The following is a 23,152-nucleotide window of genomic DNA, read 5'->3' as shown; positions in this document are numbered from 1 at the left end:
CGTTTGATTTATACGTCAGACACGTAAGCAGCTGCCAGAGTGGACAGATCAGAGAAATCAAAGAAATCAAACGCTCTCAAAGGATTCAAGTGTTCCTGTCAGCTCAGATATGACAGCCAAACAGCAGGGTGAGAGGAGGAAGATGATGATGATGATGATGATGATGATGACATCAGGGAGACCTAGCGTTTGAAGAAACTGCCCCGTTTTCATGGGGTCACAGGTTCAACCCCCCCAGCAGTCAGGTTGCCTGGATATGGAAGTCGATAAACAGCTTAACTGTAACTGTGATGATGATGATGATGATAATGATGATGAAAGTGGTGATGATGATGATGATGATAATGATGATGAAAGTGGTGATGATGAAGGTGATGATGATGGTGATGATTATTATGATGATGAATGTGATGATTATAGTGATGGTGATTGTCAAGGTGGTGATGATGATGATAACAGCGATCACGATGATGATAACAGTGATGAAGATGATGAATGTGATGATGATAGTGATGGTGATGATGAAGGTGGTGATGAAGATAATGATGTTGGTGATGATAGTGAAAATTGTGGTGGTGGTAACGAAGATAATGATAACGATGAATGTGATGATGATAAGAAATTTGGTGATGATGATGGTGATAGTGAAAATGATGGTGGTGATGGTGGTGCTTAAGATAATGATGATGGTGATGATGAAGCTAATGATGATGATGATGATGATGGTGATAGTGATAAGGTCAAGGGTCAGACTACAGACATGGTTAAAGTCAGAGGTGGGATGTAACAAAGTAAAAATACTTCATTACTGTACTTAAGTAGGATTTTCAAGTATCTGAACTAGAGCTGAATGATTATTATTAATATCTAATTGTGATTATTTTGACTGATATTGCAATTGCGATATAATTTGCGATATTAGAGGGAATGATCATTTTTACATCATTATTCTTATTTTCATTGAAAAACGCATTAAAATGATTATGGTGTGATTTTTTGCGGGGATCTGTACCAAACAAAGATGTTTTCTTCAGTCTGTAGAATATGATGTGTAGGCCAGGACATCTCTGCAGCACCACAATATTTACTTTAAAATGATATTTTGACACATTTCACCTTTAACAAATATTGCGCCTCCTGAGATTTGAAAATTGCAGTAGGCCATATTGTGATTTCGATAAAATTTAGATTAATTGTTCAGGCCTACAGCAGAGTCAGTCTGTTTCATGTTGAGATTCCAGTCCAGTATCTGAATTCTCCTCACAGCAGCGGCCTGCTCTGTGATCACACCCGGTCGGTCTAAAACATCACGTCTGCTTGTGTTGCATTGTGGGAAAGCTTCTCCTTTCTCTTCTGCTTCACTGCTCCTGTTTTTTTTTTTTATCTCTGCGCTAACATCTTGTGCTGAGCTCTCTGTCTTTTGTCCCGGTTTCTCCTTTTTCTTCTGCTTTTCCTTTTGTTCAGCACAAGATAATAATGAAGAGCTTCTGAATCCTAATTTTCCCTCAGCTGCCTCAGTCTCTCTCACTGCAGCCACTTTACTGCTCTCTGAGTTTTGGTCACTGCTGTTTCCAGCTGCCTTTAAAGGACTAGAATATATAACCTCCTCCTCTCCTTGTCTCATCTCCTCTCCTCCTCTCCATGTCTCCTCTCCTCCTTTCCTCATCTCCCCTCCTTGTCTCCTGTCCTCTCCTCTCCTTTCCTCTCCTTGTCTCCTCTCATCTGTCCTTTCCTTGTCTCCTCTCCTCCTCTCCTCTCCTCCTCTCCTTGTCTCCTCTCCTCTCCTTGTCTCCTCTCCTCTCCTTGTCTCCTCTCCTCCTCATCTCCTCTCCTCATCTCCTCTCCTTGTCACCTGTCCTCTCCTCTCCTTGTCTCCTCTCCTGTCCTTGTCTCCTCTCCTCCTCATCTCCTCTCCTTGTCTCCTCTCCTGTCCTTGTCTCCTCTCTTCCTCTCCTCTCCTCTCCTCTCCTCTCCTCTCCTCTCCTCTCCACTCCTCTCCTCTCCTCTCCTCTCCACTCCTCTCCTCTCCTCTCCTCTCCTCTCCTCTCCTCTCCTCCATGGTGGGACTCACAAACACACAAACCACTCTCCAATTATAGTAGTGGGATAAGTCTGGTGTTTTTTTAATACATTTCTTACCGTCAACAAATCCTATGAAAATAACAAAATCAACAATGATTTTGTTTTGCCATCAAGTCTGGTCCATGTATCTGGTCCCAGTGCAGCCATGTCCCAGCAGCCATAGAACTCCATTGTATTAAAAAAGGATTAAAAACCCGTCACAGAGCCATGCTGCTGCTCTGCAGCATATTTCATCATCACCATGCACCGGGCCGGACCACTTTTTCCTCAAACAACTTAATAAGCCGGCTGTAAACACTTTTTCCATCTCAGGAAAGTAGTTCCGTAGTAGGGCAACTAACGATTATTTTCATTGTCGATTAATCTGTCGATTATTTTCTCGATTAATCGATTAGTTGTTTGGTCTATAAAATGTCAGAAAATGGTGAAAAATGTGGATCAGTGTTTCCCAAAGCCCAAGATGACGTCCTCAAATGTCTTGTTTTGTCCACAACCCAAAGATATTCAGTTTACTGTCATAGAGGAGGAAAGAAACCAGAAAATATTCACATTTAAGAAGCTGGAATCAGAGAACTTACTTTTCTTAAAAAAATTACTCAAACCGATTAATCGATTATCAAAATAGTTGCCGATTAATTTGATAGTTGACAACTTTCTGTAGCACAGAAAATAGTCCCTGGCATAATGAAGAATTTGTTCCCATTTGAATTTGATTTGGTAATAACTACAACAGTCTGACTTTTCATGGTAACAGTTAGTGATTTTTAAAATGTAAACTATGTCTTTGTGAGCTGAATTTAAAGGTTTTTATCTTACAATTGGAGCCAATGACTTCCGGGTTGACGGCTAAAAACGGAACGTGGGAAGTCAGAAAGTAACGGGAGGAGAGCAAACACATTGTTGATGTTGTTATTTTCACAGGATTAGTTGACAGTAAGAAATGTATTTAAAAACACCGGCCTTATCCTTTAATCTTCATGCACATGTCTGGCGCCGTGCCGGATTGACAACACTACACTCCCTGTGCTGTTTGCCTCGTGATTGGTGAACAAGAATCCAAACTAAATACTGGTGACCAATCAGAACCCTCCTTTCACTTTTTTTAGATTAGATTAGACAGCTTTATTAATTTTTTTTGCCACCAAGTCAGCTCATACAGACAACAAACAAAATAGACATTGCACTTCACAGCACACAACAAATAGTTAACACCATAAAAAGCCATTTGAGACATAATTAACAGCTGAAAGGTGCTATGGAGCTAGACCACATCTAGAAGTGTTCATTAAAAGATCTGACCGCTGCTGGAACAAAAGAGCTTCTGAGTCGTTCAGCACAACACTCAGGCATCACTAGTCGCTCACTGAAAGACCTTCTGAGTCGTTCAGCACAACACTCAGGCATCACTAGTCGCTCACTGAAAGAGCTTCTGAGTCGTTCAGCACAACACGCAGGCATCACTAGTCGCTCACTGAAAGAGCTTCTGAGTCGTTCAGTACAACACTCAGGCATCACTAGTCGCTCACTGAAAGAGCTTCTGAGTCCGTTAAAAACACTGTGTAACGGGTGGCCTTCAAAATACAGAACCGTTTTTAGTTTGGCCCTTGTTCTCTTTTCTACAGTGAATCTGGGGTAAGGCCGATCACTGAGCCAGCCTTTCTAATCAACTTATTGATCCTGTTTTTATCATCCGCAGTGATGCTGCCCCCCCCAGCACAGCACAGCATAAAAGAGGACACTAGCTAAGATTCCCTGATAAAAAACATGAAGAAACTTCTTGCTAATATCGAAGGATCTAAGCTCCCTCAAGAAGAAAAGTCTTGACTGAGCCTTCTTGAATACAACCTCAGTAATCTTTTTCCAGTTTAATTTACCGTCCAGGTAGACGCCAAGATATTTGTAAGACTGGACAATTTCTATCTGCTGACCCTTAATTATCACTGGGAAGACCTCCTCCTTCTTCCTTCTGAAATCAATAATTAACTCTTTGGTCTTCCCAACATTCAGTTTTAAAAAATTTGCATCACACCAGCTGACAAATGATTCGACCTCTCCTTTGTAGGTCTGGTCATTGCCTTGGTTAAGTAAACCCACGAGGGCAGTGTCATCCGAAAACTTTTGGATTTGACAAGACACCTGACTATGCCTATAGCCAGCGGTAAAGAGTGTGAATAAAAAAAAGGGGATAAAACCGTGTCCTGTGGAGCTCCTGTTTGAGTTAAGATACTGTCAGACAGTTTGTTATCAAGCCGGACAAACTGAGGTCGGGACAAGAGATAATCTAAGACCCAAGCAATAGTTGTGTTTGTGCAGTTTAAAATTCATTAGTTTGTTAGCTAAAAGGTGTGGTTGAATTGTATTGAACGCACTAGAAATATCAAAAAACATAATCCTAACAGAGCTGGCGGTTGTTTCAAGGTGGCTGTAAATGCTGTGAAGCATAAAAAGTAGTGCATCATCAACTCCCACACCCTTCCTGTACGCAGATTGCAAGGGATCTTGAAAGACTGAGACCCGTCTGCTCAGGTGACCCGGGACAAACCCTTTCAAAACATTTCATTAAGTGCGACGTCAGGGCTGCAGGTCTCAGATTAGTAAGACTACTACACACATTGGTTTTTTGGGGGAATTGGAACAAGACAAGATGTTTTCCACATTACTGGAATTTTTGATGAAAACAGAGACAGAGAAAAAATTGAATGAAGGACTGAACAGAACTGGTCAGCACAGACTTTTAGGGTGTGTGGATGGACGCCATCAGGGCCGGCTGCCTTATTGGCCTCAAGGCGCCTTAACTGCTGTCGAACCTCATCAACATTAATAACAAGAGCTGGGCTACAGGCCTTGAGGGGCTTTGAGATCTAGTGAAATTAAATTATTCCTCATTTTGCGGGGGACCAGTGGAGCCCCTTCAAGAACTACTACTATTACTACTAATCATGGATGATGGAAGAAATTGGCATAATTATCTAATTCCTTTGTGTCTGAATGCTGCTGGTTTAAGTCTGTAATGATCATGGGATTCCTGGGTAGCGGGGGGGGGTTGGGAGGAATGGGGGGGTTGTACTGGTATTTTTGTTAATGTTTGTTTGCTGTTTTTGTGTTTTTATCTATGTACACTGCCTTGGTCCATCATGTCAGGGGCTAGAGGGTGGGGGGTGGAGTGGGTTGGTGGGAGGGAAACAAGGGAAATGGGGGGGGGGGATCTGTTGTAGTACACTTTGCTTTGTTTACTATAAAAAATACTATTACTACTACTACTTCTACTACTACTACTACCTATTAATCGTCATTTTGACCATTGACAAGTATTCAGTGTTTCCCTCAGAATTTTCTTCTTGTCAGACATTTAGACCATCATTGGACACTAAAACTCTCCATTGATTACAAAATAATAATAATAATAATAATACTACATTCATACTTGTGTGGAATCTGATCAAAGTGTCTCATCAGAATCAGTTCAGGTTCAGGTCTTCCCATAAACAGTGAAGTATTGATCAATTCTGCAACAAATATGTAATCAATCAAACTGTATCATATCCATCACGTCAGACTGAGATCTGATCGTTAGTGACAGTCCAGTATCGGCCCCAGATATCGCTCTGACCCTGGTATCATGCGTTAGTGTATCTGCCTCACCAGATGATTCCTCTGCGGTGCTGCTGCAGCGCTTCAGCAACTCTGATGGAGCCGCAACACACACACACACACACACACACACACACACACACACACACACACATACACACACACACACACACACACACACACACACACACACACACACACACACACACACACACACATACACACACACACACACACACACACACACACACACACATACACACACACACACACACACACACACACACACACACACACACACACACACACACACACACACACACACACACACATACACACACACACACACACACACACACACACACACACACACACACACACACACACAAAATCCATCGCTCTTTCTCTGACATTTTGTTTGCTCTGTCTGTCTCCTGACTGTATCTCAGTCTCTCTCTCCCACTCATACATATGCACACACACACACACACACACACACACACACACACACACACACACACACAGATAGAATAGCCCATCTCTGCAATAGTGATGAAGTGAGAGATTCAAAAGAAAAGCAGCAAGAGAGAGAGAGAGAATGAGAGAGAGAGACAAGCATGTAATTGGTGATAAGCAGCGACCATCTTGGCGCTCTGAGAGGAAACGTGCGGCCCGGGGGCTCGGCGGCGTGCGGCTCGGCGGCGTGCGGCCCGGGGGCGTGCGGCCCGGGGGCTCGGCGGCGTGCGGCCCGGGGGCTCGGCGGCGTGCGGCCCGGGGGCTCGGCGGCGTGCGGCCCGGGGGCTCGGCGGCGTGCGGCCCGGGGGCGTGCGGCCCGGGGGCTCGGCGGCGTGCGGCTCGGCGGCGTGCGGCCCGGGGGCTCGGCGGCGTGCGGTGTGCAGACCGGAGAATCAGGCTGCGACTGTCTCACAGAGCGGCGGCCTGCGTGTTCTGGGTGAAGCCGGCATGCATGAACACACACAGCGCTACGTTTACTCACTCGGGATTAGAAGCCGGGATTTTCTGGTGTGAAAAGCCTCTGCTTTACCGACTGAGCTAAACCCAAAGTGACGTCCTGCCTCTTCTTGTTTACAGGCAGAAAGCAGAAGTAAACCCCCCCCCCCCCCCCTTTTGCTCTCACAGTGTTCCTGAATGTGACGCATTAATATGAAACCATGAACAGAAATTCTTCCAAAATCAGAGGTGGAAAGTAACTAAGTACATTTACTCGAATACTGTACTTAAGTACAGTTTTGAGGTACTTGTACTTTACTTGAGTATTACCATTTTATGCTACTTTATACTTCTACTCCACTACATTTCAGAGGGAAATATTGTACTTTTTACTCCACTACCTTTATTTGATAAATTAAGTTACTAGTTACTTTGCAGATTCAGATTATTAATACAAAATATAATCAACTAATAAATTGTGATGTATTATTATAGATTACTGTAAGCTACCCAACAGTATATAAAGTAGTGGAAATCAGCCCCACCTTTTCCAGCTGCAACATTAAAGTGATGCTTACACATTAATGCATCAATAATTATAATTCAATAATATAATATATACTGTATTATTCTGAAATGGGCCATTCTGCATAATGAGTACTTTTACTTTTGTTGCTTTAAGTACATTTTGATGCTAATACTTTTGTACTTTTACTTAAGTAACATTTTGAATGCAGGACTTTTACTTGTATTTTATACTGTAGTATTTCTACTTTTACTTAAGTAAAAGATCTGAGTACTTCTTCCACCACTGTCCAAAATGTAAAAGTTTCCAGTCTGATCTCAGCGTTCTGATGCAGATTGTCTCCTTCACAGTGATGATTATCTTTACTGACTGAATCAGAGTCTCCAGCTGTTTTCTCTGCTGTTTGGAACTGAATGGGAGAGAATGAGCCTGAGAGGTTTGGAGAAACTGATTTAAAAACATCTGTAATGGGGCGTCCTGTGGCTCAGTGGTTTCAGGTGCGTACCATGTGGACGCAACATCCTGGGTTCAAACATGGGACCTTTGTCACATGTCATCCCACTCTCTCTCTCTCTCTCTCTCTCTCTCTCTCCCAGTCTTTCCTGTCTCTACTTTGATCTGTTGAATAAAATCGAAAATGCCAAAAAAATTATCTTAAAAAAAAACAAAACAAAAAAACATTGTGGCGGCTGCCTGTAGAGAAAGTAAACGGATGGAAAATTTAAAAAAAATTGCAAAATTTTCAATCACGCAGGAATTGTCCTGTAATTTCCAGGGTGCACAATTTAAAATTTTCACATTTTTAACAATTTGCACTTTAAAGCTCTTCATATCAGTGTGAGACTGGAGACTGGGACTGAACTGGGACTGAACTGGTGCTGAACTGGGACTGAACTGGGACTGAACTGGAACTGAACTGGAACTGAACTGAGACTGAACTGGAACTGAACTGGAACTGAACTGAGACTGAACTGGAACTGAACTGGTGCTGAGCTGAAACTGAACTGGGACTGAACTGGAGCTGAACTGAAACTGAACTGGAACTGAACTGAGACTGAACTGGAACTGAACTGGTGCTGAGCTGAAACTGAACTGGGACTGAACTGATGCTGAACTGGTGCTGAGCTGAAACTGAACTGGGACTGAACTGGAGCTGAACTGAAACTGAACTGAAACTGAACTGGAACTGAACTGGAACTGAACTGGGACTGAACTGGAACTGAACTAAGACTGAACTGGAACTGAACTGGTGCTGAACTGAAACTGAACTGGAGCTGAACTGGGACTGAACTGGGACTGAGGACAGAAGCTGTCAGAGTGGAGGCCAGGGAACAGCTAATGGCTTCCTGTTCTGAAAACTGATAACTGAAGAGATTATTAGTCTGTCAGCCTGCTCAGAGAGGAGGCACCTGTGTGTGTGTGTGTGTGTGTGTGTGTGTGTGTGTGTATGCGTGTGTATGTGTGTGTGTGTGTGATTAGAGACATCAATAGCTGTGTGTTCCTGTGACTGTGTGTGTAAAAGAGTTCCTGGGGTTTTGTGTGTGTGTGTGTGTATGTGCGTGTTTTGCATACCTGTGTGTCTGAATGCATCCCTGTCTACCTGTGCAAGTGTGTGTGTGTGTGTGTGTGTGTGTGTGTGTGTGTGTGTGTGTGTGTGTGACTCTGTTGTCCCACTAGTTTCCCATCAGCCATCTTTGCTGCTTCCACAGGACTGATGTGATTCTTGTGAATGGAAGGTTGCGGGTTCAGATCCCCGGCCGGTCTGGAAAATCCAGGCAGGGAAAGTAATTGAGTAACAACCAACCAACCAGCATCCAGATGCCCTTGAGCAAGGCAGTGAACCTGCAGCCGGTCCAGCAGCTGCTCAGCGTCCGGGCCTCACTCCTCTTACATGGTTTCATTAATCCAGACTGATATGATGTGATCTGCCTCATATTTATCTCACTAATCCTCATCTGGCGGATTGATTCATCACACTTGGATGTAGTGTGTGTGTGTGTGTGTGTGTGTGTGTGTGTTGGGTTCCTGAGCGCTCCTGTTTGGAAATACAGGGAACACGAGTTCAGGGGCCGGATTCACCAATGTGTTCTTAAGATAGATCTTAAGAAATGACATAAGAGGAAAATTTAGGAAGTTCTTAAGAAGGCTCTTAAGTGCAATTCCTCAATATTTTCTTAGTAACAGTCTCATTTCTTACGAATTTCTTTAATTTTCCAACTTAAGAACTTCTCAAAATGGGGCCTGAATTAATTCTGGTTACTAAACTTTAGGCTTACTGCCATTGAGGCTAGGAGACAAGGCTAGGAGGCTAGGAGACAAGGCTAGGAGGCTAGGAGACAAGGCTAGGAGGCAACCCAAAGTGCTTCCATCTACAAAACAATTGGGGAAAAACCTATTTAGAGCAGCTAGAGCAAAGATTTAAACATTGGTTGCTGTTGGTAACTGTAAAATTTGCAGCTTATTTCCAACAGACATGAGACAGAGGCCTACCTGGCCCTACACCAAATAAAGCTTTACAATAAATGTTCATCTTAATGTTAGGTGTAGGGGAACCTATGAAGACTTTGAACTATAACCTACTTGTCTAAAATGTGTTTAAATATATGATATTAGAGGCTTACCTTTTCACTGTAGGAGTTTTAAGACAGGTGAAGGGCCGTCTTAAAGTTAAGAAAAAAATCAACAACAAATCTGACAACTTTCATTTCAAGAATACCATTTATTCCTAAGTTTTTTCTTAGGAAGAAACATAAGAAGAAAGTTAAGAAAATATATAAGAACTGTTTCTGAGAATAGCATTTTTTCCTATTTTTTTCACTTAAGACTAAAGTTAAGAAAAAAATGGCATTTGAGAAGATTTTTTTTCTTAAGAGGGTTTAGTGAATCCGGCCCCTGGTCCACAGAGTCCTGGTCCACAGAGAGTTAAGCAGCAGGTGGTTCGTGTCTCTGTAAATCCAGCCTCAGCCTGCAGTATGTATATGAAACAGAGTTTACCTTCTGTCTCCTCCAGCCAGGCTTCTGATATGATATAGCTCCTTTAGCTCCACATCTCTCCTCCTATCGGTTGATCTCCTCATCCTGGTTCCTCTGTCTCCTGTTTTCCTTCTCTTTGTTCCTCATTTGCCAGGGATTTAGACTCCATCATGTGTTCCCTCTTATGTCGGTATTATTCTTGTTGAACCTTTTGTTTATCCAGGGAAGGTTTACTGAGCTTCACCCTAACTTCACATCCATACAGTGTAGTGCCTGGTGTTGAGGTTAGAAAGAGTTTTATCGAATCTGAATGCAGTATCGAATCTGCTTACTGAATCTGAATTTCTTAGTTGAAAAAGAGGTATTATATTATATTTATATACAAAATAGCTTTCAGCGATGTTACTGTAAAAGAGTAAATGTGAATCCTGTCCAATCTCTTGCAATCAATCTCCCACATACAGTAATTTATAACTTTGTGCTGTTGAAATTGATATCTGCCATACAGAAAAAGTGCATTTTCAATCATTGTCATCAAAACCTTAGCCATAGTTTACATCAGAAAATACTTGCAGAGTACTTCCTGTTATACTGACAACATGGCTAAGCATTTTGACTATCCTGTTTGTAAACAATGACACAAGGACTTCTGATGGCACTGACATGTTCATTCACATAAATATTCACTTTTGAGAGACAAACTAAGGATTTTGAGCAAGTTACGGGCTTTAGCAGGTAATCCATTGTGTGGTGCTGTTTGTACGAATTGTCTCGAGAAATGTTTTGCGAATGTTAAGGATGATTAGAGAAATGTACCAAAGCGACTGAGAAAAACTGTAAGTAAGTGGAAATAATATTCATTCTAATTCTACTATCGTTTAGCCAACGTCAGCTAAATAAATCTCTGGTTGAGGCGGAGCTCATCCTCAAGTTGTTAAAAACTCTGCAGTCTTTTACTCTGTTTGACCTGCCAGGACTTTGACGCAGATATCGCATTTCAGTTTGTTCATTGATCTCAGTGAAGTGCGCCCACACTTTGGAACGTGTGAAGTGTGTGAGGAACTCGTATTACATCATCAGTTGCAGACGGCAGTTGTACGAGAGAGAGATTGAAAAAAAAAAGATTTGAGTTTCAGAGACTTTGTTTCCTGCATTCTGGTGACTTTTAAAGAATGAAAATAACAAAATAATAAGTATGCTGCAACAGCATTTTTATGTTAAATACTTTTAATTTTAAGAATCTCAGGACAGAATACAGAATAATTTGCCCCTCTGACGTGAACTTGCGTGAATCTCTGGCGTGAACTAACATTCACCCCGACCCAGTGGGGCCCCACCTTGGTGCACGTGGAGGAGGTGCCCTTTTTTTTCATTTTTTGCCCCTGCCCCTTAGAGAGTCTGTGCACGCCACTGCCCTCTGTGGCCATCTACAAATGCTTATTGTAGTTAAAAGTGCAATGCTTTGCAGCCTGCAGCACCATCCTTGAGGGAGCATAGGTGTGGGCCAGACCTGTGAAATTCAATTTGCAGGAAAGGAGTGAGCAAAGGGTATTGTTGTCCATCCTCATTCTATTCTCTGTCACTGTCTTCCTGGCCATGCTGAACACCCTCTCCTCTCTGATGATGCATTGCTGTGTGGTTTGCACAAAAGTGCCTTCATCAATTGAGCAAGATTCTTGAACCTTCCATCTCTTCCAATAATAGCCCAAAACCTGTCAGTTCTTGCTTCCTCGGGAAGTTCTGCCCGGCCAGCCACCTGGTACTCCACCACTTCTTCCCTAAGGCTCTCCAGGTCCAACCTGAGCTGTGGCAGTCTTTTCCCTATAGCTCTATCACTGCAAATAAAAATGAACAAATTCAGCACAACTGAGCTGGATATTATGTTTTCTCTGTAACCAACCTCTGTAACTTCTGTTACCACTTATAAAAAAAAACTAATGACATAAAAAAAAGTTTCATTACTGCACCTGAGCTTGGGGAAAACTGATGCTGTGACTCTGGGTCCAACACGGTCAGATTTTGGAGGATGATGTTGTCCAGGGGAAATGCTGTCATCATCTTTGTGGTCATCATCTACAAAGAAGCCTCTCACTGCCCTATGACACACGATCAGATGCACAATTACAGCCACTGTATGATGGGATTTCAGTTATTTCTTTATGAGGTAAGCTGAGTTGGATTACACAATAAAGCTTACTTAAACATCCTTGGGACTGAAGAGGAAAGGTCATCCATGTTGTTGAATCTTTGTGCATCCTCTCCAAGAAAGAGGTCTTCATCTGGCATCTGTAGGCTGGTGTCCTTGAATGTGATGTCCTTCAGTGGGACATCAGCGATAAGGTGGGCAGGGAGAAATCTTCCCAGGCATCTTCTTACCAGGCTTGGTGACAAACCTCTTGAGTTTCCTCATCAAAAACTCTGGCCAATATCACAAACTCCTTCTCTGTGCTTCTGTTGGTACTCTCCTCACACATGAGACCAAAGGGTTGATTTTGGCAAAAGGTTTGTTACCTCCTTGTCCAATGCTGGGGCAATGGCACCTGTCAAAATATATAATGAAAATACAGTTTTTAAGTCATACTGCTTAAACAAGTGCAACTGGCTTGAACCTACAAAGTCAAAATAGGTAGCTAATGTTAGCTAGGCTGCTCATAACGAAAAGGAAAAAAAGGTGTGAAAATGTGTCATAAATCGGGAGAAATACGGGAGAATTGTGACCCTGTGAGGAAACCGGGAGAGGGCGATGAAAATTGGGAGTCTCCCGGGAAAATCGGGAGGGTTGGCAAGTATGGTCTATGACTCTGGGGGAGAAAATAACAAAAATATTAAAATTAAAGTAAAATATTAAAGTTTTCCTATCGCTGACTTTTCAAATGGTACAAAGATATTTAAAAATGTATGAAAAGCAACATACCTAGTTTCCTACTAATGAACGGACATTGCGCTTATTCTATCAAACCTTAAGCATTGATTCATTCTACAAGACACTTGTCAAGATATACATTAGTCTACTTGTCAACAAAACAACAACACCCACCGGGGACAAAACGAGGACACACCACCAGGGAAACAGGTTTTTTTTAGGGGAGACAGATTTTGTTGATGTCTCCGTCCGTCTCACACGACAGAGCAGACACTGCTGGACGCATTCTGATGAAACTTGGAGAAATTAAGCGTCTCAACGCTGTGAATATGTCAAAACTACGTGGCGTACTTGTTGCTGATTGGCTCAGAGTGGCGGAAGGCGACATGTTGACTCCTGCCTTGTTCTTGTGTTTGCGTCGGTCTTGTGTTTGTGTTGCTGGAGCCGGTCTGCAGATGGTTTTTCATGCCTGTTTGTTTCATATTCTCTCAAAACCCCCTCGATGTTTTTATCAAACTGTGTGTGTCTCGTCTTTGTCTCGGGTCCAGCATGTGAATCGATCGGTGTGTTTGCCTACATGTGTGTGTAATCAATGTAAATATTTAGTGTAGCGTGTCTGTGTGTTTGTTTGTATGTTCACATGTCGGCATATGTGTGTGTGTTTGTTTCCATCCACGCTTGTATGATTATCTGATAAAGGTTATTGGTTTTGGATGAACGTAACCCAGCAACCACCAGAATTACCCAGAAGTCTGTTTGCTGCTGGAGGATCAGAGCGTTTGCTGTCGCTCCAGTGGAGCGGCAACAAATGAACAAACTTTATTTCTAAAGCAGTTTTCTTACACAAAGTACAAAGTGCTTCACAGTTTAAAGAATACAAACACACACACACACACACACACACACACACACATACACAAACAGGACATAGGTAGACATACATAAAGCCTGAATGCACTGGATGAGACTTTTTGGTTTTCCTTGTGAAGGTTTTCATAATCTGTGTAACATTTATCAGCTTTAAATTATAAAACATAATTGAAAATACAAAAAAAAAAAAAGAGTTTATTACTGTAATTGAAATGATTCTAAAATCTCAACTTGTTGCACCTTGGATAAATGCAGCATTGACATTTTAGACTCCTTTTCCAGTTTTGCTGCATCTTTGCTTCTTTTTCTCATTTTTAAATATTGATCTCTTTCAATAAACTGGGGTAATATTTCATTTTAACCGGTTGATTGGCATGAGAGAGACCAAAGTGATGTCTTGCCTCTTATTGGTCGGTGCAGCCCATCGTCCTGCACAACTTTTTGTGCAAAATACTTTTTGCAGTTTTGCATTCAACAAACTTTTAGAATATTGCACAAAATTTTCCAGTTTGCTGATTTAGATTTTGGATCTGAATATTAAACCGATAAGCGATACACAGACCGATCATGATTTTACTGGCAGAAAGTAGTCCATTTTGTTTTCTTTTTAATATTTTACCACCTGTTTTGTCCCTTCACTTCTGTTTTATCAGTTTGGAAACAGACTTAAGGCCTTGTTCAGACTGCCAGCCCAAACTAGATTTTTAACATATCCAGATTAGAGTTGTGATTCAGATCGTCTCAGTCTGACGCTCTGGACACAGACCGGTTTTCAGACTTCAGTCCTTCACGTCGCTCGCAGCGCGTCACGTGACGTCGGCGTCACATCCAGAGCGCCAGAAACCTAAACGGAGAAGGAGAACAGCGGCTCTTCCTGTCGGGGAAGTCGTTCTGCTGAACCGCGACCGGACCGTCCCGTCGCTGAAGGCAAAGATGAAACAGTAACACTTTACAATAAGGGTCACGAAGTTAAGGGTTAGTTAATGCTTAATAAGCATTAACTAACCCTTAATTAACAGCTAACTAATGTGTCTGGTAATCATTTACTAATGATGTTCATGTTTACTACGGTATTAATTTATACATTATTTAATAGTCATCTTTATAAACTATTAAATAATGTATAAATTAATACCTTAGTTAACATGAACACCATTAGTAAATTACACATTAGTTAACTGTTAGTTAAGGGTTAGTTAATGCTTATTAAGCATTAACTAACCCTTAACTTAGTGACCCTTATTATAAAGTGTTACCGATGAAACGTCTCCATTCTGCATTCTGCGTTTCTTGTGGTTCAGTATCTGAGAATCGTGGCGTCAGGTCCCGTACGTTAACACGCCTGCGTCGTCACCACGGCAACGATGCAGATAGCTTAACACTGCCTGAACACATAAATCCAACCCGATCACTTAATAACAGTGTGGACACTCAGTCCTGAAGATCGGATTTGAGAAGCAAAAGGGGTTTTCCTGCAGTCTGAACAAAGCCGAGGACGCTGGACTGAAGTGAACTAGTCTGTTGGTTGAAGTCAGCTGAGTGAATCCAGAACAGGTTTGGCCTTTCTCTGACTCTCTGTGGATTTCAGTGTGTCCGTCTGTCATTAAGGCAGCAGGCTGGAGTTAAAGTCTAATCGTTATCAGAAAGAGAAATTGAAGAAATCAGACTCTTATCTTTACAATAAACATATGATTCTCTGTTGGAACCTGACTGACTGCACTGATGGGAAGATATGGAAGTCAGAAATAGAAACAGAGGGAAAAAAATCACAATAATAAACAGAAATATATGCAGGTCTGGAAAATCAATATCAGCTTTATTATTGTTATTATTATTATTACTATAGCACCAGGTATTGTGTAACATGTAAATGTGAGCGGCTCTTTCCAGTGAAGTCGAGTCTGTGTGATGATCTGTGGTATTGATCTGTGTGGATCAAACACTGACCTACATCAGTTCTGTAACGGCTGTTGTGTAAGAGACCCTGCACACACACACACACACACACACACACACACACACACACACACACACACACACACACAAACACACAGACAGAAACAATCAATCACACATGCATACACAATCACGCAAACATGCACACATAATCGTTGCTATGCACAGACACACACACACACACACTTAAAAACACAAACATGCATGCACACACACACACACACACACACACACACACACACGCATCAAATCTCCCTGGTTCTCGTGTGATGCAACAGTTCAGTCTGCTGTGGCGTGGGAAGCAATCAAGACTGACTGTTCACTGATGAAAAGGAGGACACACACACACACACACACACACACACACACACACACACACACACACACACATTTTCACGGCGAGAGACATACACACTCCACTACCTCTCTCACATGGATTCTCACATAGGCTGAAGTGCATCAAGTGCATACAGTCTCTCTCTCTCTCTCTCTCTCTCTCTCTCACACACACACACACACACACACACACACACTCACACACACTTAATTCAGGTCTTCATTCACTTCAAAGGGCCAAACCAAAGCAAAAAAAAAAAAAGAGTCGGGAGGAAAATGATTGCTTATTGGTTGTACTGAGTCAGCAGTGAGACAGACAGAGACACACAGTCTCTGCTCAGACTGACAGACAGGAAGAATCAGTCTTCAGTCTTTTCTCCAACATGGCCGCCGTTCCTCCACCTGACACCTGAGTGTTATATAGGAGGCAGGTCGCTCTGTCAGTTTTGATTGGGAGAATCTGTAACGCTAACGATGGCGGCTCTGACAATATAAGACAACAAAACTGACCAATCGACACTCCTCTGCGTGCATATCATTAAGAAAATCCACCAATCAGACTTTCAGGTTCAAGCAGCCGCAGAAATGTTTTAATAACATGAATATTTTAATAACATGATATTCCCAGATGTTACTATCAGCTCCTCTCAGCATTTCCAGCAACTTTCTGTCTCCTCCGACTCTGTGATCACTGATTCTGTGTTTGTAGATTATAACTCAATCCAGTTGATGGATCTTTCTGTTTCTGTTGTCAGACTGAAACTCTATAAAACAGAGATTTGATGGAGGCTCACAAAATGCTAACAGCCTAGCCAAAGCTAACTAGCCAAAGCTAACGATTAATTTCTGTGCCGTGAGCATTTTGTAAGCCTCCATCAAATCTGTTTCATGGTGTTTCATCGTCTTTTCTCTGTCGGTGGAGAAGAAGAAGGATGTAGTTTGAAGCTCTCTCCATCTCTGTTAGTGTCAGCTTGAGCTTTTTATGTCTTCAGTTTCACGGCCGTCTGTGAGCTTTTACAGACTATTTGTGGTCCGAGAGCCATTTCTCCCCTTAATTTACTGAAGAGTTTTATCCTTATTGATTTGGCTGAAGGACAAAAATGCTTTTAGAAGGAATTGATATTATTGATATTCCACTGTGCAGCCTGGTGCTGTGTGGAGCCATACAGACAGGTGGCAACGGTTTCACTTTAGTTTTAGTTTATTACCAGAGATGCAGTGAAGGTAAACCCATCTGAACTCAGTCTACCTGCCTTATTATAATATAGTTTATCCACCTTTTTAGACTTAAATTCATCTTTTTGATGTAAATGAATGGTACACTTCGTAGTCATTATAATGATCAATCAAAAATAATGTAAGTTATGTGAGATATAGAGTATTTTAAGAGAAAATAAAGCATAAATGTTTTCACAAAAATATAATTGATTTTTGTTTCTATTGGTAGTCTAGTCTTGTTTATTTATATGAGGCTTTACATAGTATCATATACAGTACATGTCATATACATACTACATACATCATATACTACATCATAATTTTACTAGATTATACACATCATATACCACACTACACACTCATGCCTATGGGAAATTTCGGGTCTTCCATTTCACCTGACCTGCATGTTGCTGGACTGTCATTGGTAGTTTGCGTTATGATGAATAAAACATCTCACCTCAAACCAAATAAACCACCAAAGGCTATGATAATCCAGATGACAAGCGAAGACACAACTGATCTGGATTCTGGTGACAAAAACAACAACATGGTGGAAAACAGCAGAATGACAACAAGATGCATAAAATGACAAATAACGGAAATGGGTTGAATTAAAATCGCTCTGATGGAGAAAACGGGTCAAATGTGTGTGTGTGTGTGTGTGTGTGTGTGTGTGTGTCTTTAAAGAGTAAAGTGAGAATCTGACTGTCTGCGAATGTGAACTCTTCCACAGTGGAAACCCTCTTCATCGTTTCCTCCTAAATCTCCTCGGCCGCTTTAAAGAACTCCTGACTCACCGAGAAGAAGAGTCTGGACAACAATGGAAGCCGGGTCAGACAGGAGCCGGCTGTTGTTTGATGTCGATTAGAGGAAGAAATCAATACCTGACATTGATCATTCAGTGTCTCTGAGGCTCCGTTCACACTGCAGGCCTTCGTGTTGAATTTGCCGCTCATATCCCCTCTCCTCTGTGATGATAAAGGAGTCGGATGGTCTATCTAAACATGGTGAAAGTATCAAAACTAAATCCACACAATTACGGTTAGCCGATCGGAACGGAGGGGGTCGTTAATATTAATGAGCCTTAAAGACACGGGGACAGAAACGGCCTGTTCTTGGTAAGGCTCAGAGAGATGCTGGAAAATGAACGTGGAGAAATGGATTGAGAGTGTTTTTGGTTCATGACACCACACACACAGCTTTGAATGGACAGAGAGACACAAAATACAACTCTGGACAGTGGAGGATATGGAGCTTTAGCTGATTAGTCGATCGAAAGAAAATTAAGTCATTTATCAGTAAAAGCACCAAACATTTTCTGGTTGCAGTTTCAGAAATGTTAAGATTTGCTGCTTTTCTCTGTTTCATCTCATTATTAAATGAATCCTTTGTGTTTCTGTCTGCTGGTCAGACTGAGGAGGAAATCTGAAGAATCACTTTGGACTCTGGGAACTGAGATGGACATTTGTCATTATTTTTGACATTTTAATAGATAATGAAAATAATCGTATACAAAGTACTATCATTTGGTTTAATTTTGTGCTGTAAGAGTAGGTGTCACTTCTTCAAATCTCATTTTAGAACAAAACTCCACCTGATCTGAATTCCTCTTTTTATTGTATTCATATGATTTTCCCGCAGGCAGCAGACTTCAGAAAACAGTCTGTGTCTTAACTCATTAATCACAGTGGATCCTGTAGTGAAGACGCCCGGGTCAGACGGAGTGTCATGTCAACAAGCCCAGAGCCGGACCTGCTTTCCATATGGAGATCATATGAAAACTGTTATTTTGCAAAACGCTATATATCAGTTTTGGAAAAGCTTCATATCCTGAATTCTGAATGTGTGAAAGCCGGAGAGCGGTTGCAGACGGAGCGAGGTCAAGAAGTGAGACGGAAAGCCTTTCTTGAATTCATTACTTCACACCAGAAACACGGTTATGTAATCCAAAGACTTCGCTCTCTTCCAAGACCATAAAACCAGTTATGTGAGCAGGTATTACAATTATTCGCATGTGTGCAAGTATGTGGGTGTATTGACTTGAAGCCCGATTACTATGCTGATACTTTTAAACTGAAGCCGATATTTTGTGCTGAAATGGTAACACTTTACAATCAGGGAACATTAGGTTAGTTAATGCTTAATAAGAATTAACTAACCCTTAATTAACAGTTAACTAATGTGTCTGGTAATCATTTACTAATGGTGTTCATGTTAACTAAGGTATTATACATACTCAATTCTATACATTATTTAATAGTCATCTTTATAAACTATTAAATAATTTATAAATTAGTACTTTAGTTAACATGTACACATTAGTAAATTACACATTAGTTAACTGTTAATTAAGCATTAACTAACCCTTAACTTATTGTACCCTTATTGTAAAGTGTTACCGCTGAAATTGAATATATTTAAATTTGATCATTTCCATGGCATAAAATAAAATAAATTAAAGGTTTTCTTTTCATCAGGGTGGAAAAGCCTCTGAAACATTTAGACCATCATGGGACACTAAAACTCTCCACTGAAACCCAGGATACTGCTACTACCACTACTCATAATAATAATAAATAATACTTAAACCATATTGCACATTGCTGGAATACAAACAAAAAGGCATTTATAACCAACAGCTGTTCCACTGGAGCTGCTCAGTGTGTGTGTGTGTGTGTGTGTGTGTGTGTGGGGGGGGGGGGGGTCTGGACTGACTGTGAAGCAGGACGACGCTGAAAAAGAGAAGAAATGCTCAGAAAGTCAAACCTCTCCTGGATGAATAAAGAAAGGTTGAACAAAAACAAATCGTCCCGCCACACGAATCTATTAGGATGAAAAACACGATGAGAATTAGGCAGCAATAAAACAAAAAAAATCCAAAAAAAAACCTTGTGTTAGATAATTTGAGTTCAAATAGAGCAGAAGTATCAGAGGATCAAACGCTGACATCCAGATCTGACTGGAGATCAGGTCTGAGGCCCGAAAGTTTTCCTTGGAAAGTTTCAGCGTTCCTTTTGCATAACCAGGACGGATTACCCCAACACACACACACACACACACACACACACACACACACACACACACACACACACACACACACACACACACACACACACACACACACACCTACGCCCCCTGAGTGATCTTTGTCTGGAGGCTCTGTTCACACTGCAGACCTTCATACTCAATTCTAAATTTCTTTGCTCATATCTGATTTATTTGAACGACTGTCTGTAGGATGTAACTGAAGCTTTTTCCCTCAAAAGTTATAAAAATGTGTTTGTGTCTCGTTGCTGATGTCACTGTGGTGCCGCAGGATGATTTTCAACACAATCTGTTGCTTTGAAGCTTCTCCTGCTCCCAGTCCACATCTTCGTTAAATAGAAATTTCGCAAAGATCTGGTCTAGAAATGTTTGCTCTTTATTTTTCTCTGGCACTGCAGCCACAGTCGACCGGCCGTTCCAATCAAAATAGTTTTGACCCAGCGTGGTTTTAACAGGCAAAGAACATGTTCCGTGTACAGAAGGTGTTAGAAATGTGTTTCCTAGCAGGAAAGGATCAGGTGGAGGAGACAGGTTAAAGTATATGGAGAGCCATTTCATTCTAAACCCCACCCACACTCTGTCATCCTGCTCTGCCACCCAGTGGACATCGCTCACTGCCGAGCCGAGGTTCACAAGTAATATTATTTTGCACCATTACTTCAAAAGATAAAAAACAATCTGGATAAGTGGAAGTTCACTCCATCACCTCTGCATTCAGATCAGTAGGCTATCTGCTCATGTTCAGCTACACTAACGCCTTCTCAGTGGTGGAAAGTAACTAAGTACATTTACTCAAGTACAGTTTTGAGGTACTTGTACTTTACTTGAGTATTTCCATTTTATGCTACTTTGTACTTATACTCCACTACATTTTAGAGGGAAATATTGTACTTTTTACTCCATTACATTTATTTCACAGCTATAGTTACTAGTTACTTTTCAGATCAATATTTTATATTTAAAACATTTGATCATCTTTATGAAATAACTATAAAATAGCATTGTTATAGATTAGACTACCCAAAAGTATAGCTAAATTGTTAAGATTAGCTTCACGTTGACAACTTTAAAATGCTGCTTACATGTACATGTATGTCAATAAATCAGTATTAATATTCCAATAATTTATGAAAAATATAACTCTCTAAATGGGGACAGTTTGCATAATGAGTACGTTTACTTTGATACTCTAAGTACATTTTGCTGCCAATACTTATGTACTTTTACTTAAGTAAGATTTTGAATGCAGGACTTTTACTTGTAATGGAGTATCTTTACATTGTTGTATTGCTACTTTTACTGAAGTAAAAGATCTCAGTACTTCTTCCAACACTGCGCCTTCTGCAACAATTACTCCCAATGCCACTTTCCCACTCTCTGGATCCTTTGATCCATCTGTATAAATCTGTAAATATGAACTCCATTCTTGTTGCAGATGAGACTTAACTTCCTTGACTATATCTCCTGGTTGCTTTCTTGTGTTATTTGTTACAGTGTGAATACGTAGATCAACTTCAGGTTCTGGGATTAGCCATGATGGTACAACTGACCAACAGACTGGAGGGCACACATTAAATATTAATAATACCAATGTCCTCCGCCTTAGATTTTAGCTTATTTCCAAAGTTTGTTTTGGCCTTTCTCGCTCTACTGGGTGCCAGTGCAGGATGACTGGATAACTGGATAGGTGGTGTGCAGTTTGGGTCGGGTTTTGAATGAAATGGCTCTCCATAAAAGTAACCTTCAGTAAGTAACTGTTAACATTTTCATGAGACCAACAGGTGAAAATGTCCAGTCCAGTTCCTGCTGTTGGACCAGAATCCTTTACTGGAGGAACCTTCACAGTTCAGGCTCATTTCACTAAATGTTGTGAGACTGTTGGATTTCTTAGCACATATCCACCTGGTCCAGATCGGAAGTGAAAAAGTGAGACTTGCCGTAGATTGTCGCTGCGTCAAGATGTGAGTCACGTGAGGAAAAACCAGATCAGAGCGGCGGTGTGAACACAGCCGAAGGGTTTCTTCTTCCTGATTCTCATCTGGCTCAGAGCTTTGATGTGCATTAAGTCCGAGGCTTGGAGGATTTTAAGCTGTAAACCTAGTTCAAACACACCGCCTCAGTGGCTGCCAAACACTCTCTCACACACACACACACACACACACACACAGACACAAACACACACACACACACACACAGACACAAACACACACACACACACACACACACACACACACACGATTCAAGCCACTTCAAGCCTGTAATTTGAATTTTCTCCACAGATTTTTTCACAGTTTGACTTCGTCTGATCCTGTTATAGGACATTGACCGTGTGTTTGTTTGTGTGTGTGTGTGTGTGTGTGTGTGTGTGTGTGTGTGTGTGTGTGTGTGTGTGTGTGTGTGTGCGCATGTGTCTGTGCATGCTTTGGGCTTTGTGTATTTGTTTCTATTTATGCAGGTGTGCATGCATGTGGTACATGGCTGTTTGCCCTGATGGGTGACTGCATCTATGCCTGTGTGTTTGTGTGCGTGTGTTTGTGTGTGATTGTATGTGTGAGTGTGTGTGTGTGTGTGTGTGTGTGTGTGTGTGTGTGTGTTTGTCTACCCTTCTTCTGCTTCAGCCAACCACATCAGAGTCAAACAGAGAAAACAGCTTTCACTGCACGACACACAGACTGCCTCCTGTCTGTATGTAGACTGATATGTAGTAGTAGTGGTAGTAGCAGTGGTAGTTGTAGTAGTAG

This window comes from Centroberyx affinis, unplaced genomic scaffold (assembly GCF_046629955.1).
Source record: "Centroberyx affinis isolate AG114_WGS23_722 - 3 ecotype Tasmania unplaced genomic scaffold, CSIRO-AGI_Caff_v1 ptg000850l_1, whole genome shotgun sequence".
NCBI lineage: Eukaryota > Metazoa > Chordata > Actinopteri > Beryciformes > Berycidae > Centroberyx > Centroberyx affinis.
This window is presented reverse-complemented; position numbering follows the sequence as displayed.